This window comes from Myotis brandtii, unplaced genomic scaffold (assembly GCF_000412655.1).
Source record: "Myotis brandtii unplaced genomic scaffold, ASM41265v1 scaffold657, whole genome shotgun sequence".
Taxonomy (NCBI): Eukaryota; Metazoa; Chordata; class Mammalia; order Chiroptera; family Vespertilionidae; genus Myotis; species Myotis brandtii.
The window spans coordinates 1,449,691-1,450,568 of record NW_005370552.1 but is presented as its reverse complement, the minus strand read 5'-3'; positions in this window follow the sequence as shown (position 1 = coordinate 1,450,568).

The window sequence follows — 878 nt, the reverse complement described above, 5'->3', positions numbered from 1 at the left end:
GTTCGCGCAGGACTGGGGAGCGCGCCAGGGGGAAGGGGGGCCTGGCGCTCCCGCGCCGGGGAGGGAGGCTTGGTGTCTCTGTATGGAGGGACCTGGCCCCCACTCTGCTGGAGGGTGGCCGAGCCAGCCAGCAGAGGACGGTCCAGCTCCCAGGCCGAAGGTTCTGACCCTTTCCCCGTGGAGCCCACGGTCCCCTTTCTCGCCCGAGATCCTATAAAGGAGGCTGTACAGCGGGGGTGAGAGGTTCCAACAAACAACATAAAAACCCCACACACGAAGCACTTTCTTCTCTTCTCTCCCCTTCCTTTTCCACCGGCTCATACAAAGCCCCAAAGATCAAGGAGAGGGAGAGACAAGTCAGGGCCGCCAGGAGCCAGGTCACCGAGTGCCCCAAACTCGGTGCCCACAGACACGCACCCCAGGCTCTTCCCCCCTGGGCACGGTCCTTCGGGCCCAGACCTCCTTCCTGGAGCGCTGAGGCCTCTCTGGGGAGAAGGGGGAAGCGTCGGCAGGCCTGCTGGCCTGCGTGTGTGTGTGTGTGTGTGTGTGTGTGTGTGTGTGTGTGTGTGTGTAGGGGGGGAGAGAGGAAGGCGGGGTGGCGGGGAACCCAGCGAGAGAAGTTTCCACCACGCTCTGGTCGGCTGCTGCCAAAATCCCCGGGCCCCTCCCCGCCCGCAGCGCCTGGCGTTGCCACCACAAGTTTGGTTTAACGAGAGCTCGGGACAAAAGCAAACGTTTTCTATAGACCCCGAAAACAAAGGGGAAAGAGACGCGCGGGGCCGCCTCGGAGAGGCTGCTGGCGTAATGGTGCCGGGCCGACAGCAGAGCAGAACTGCAAAAGCCGCGCGGGCGGGAGGAAGTGCGAGGCGGGAGCGCGG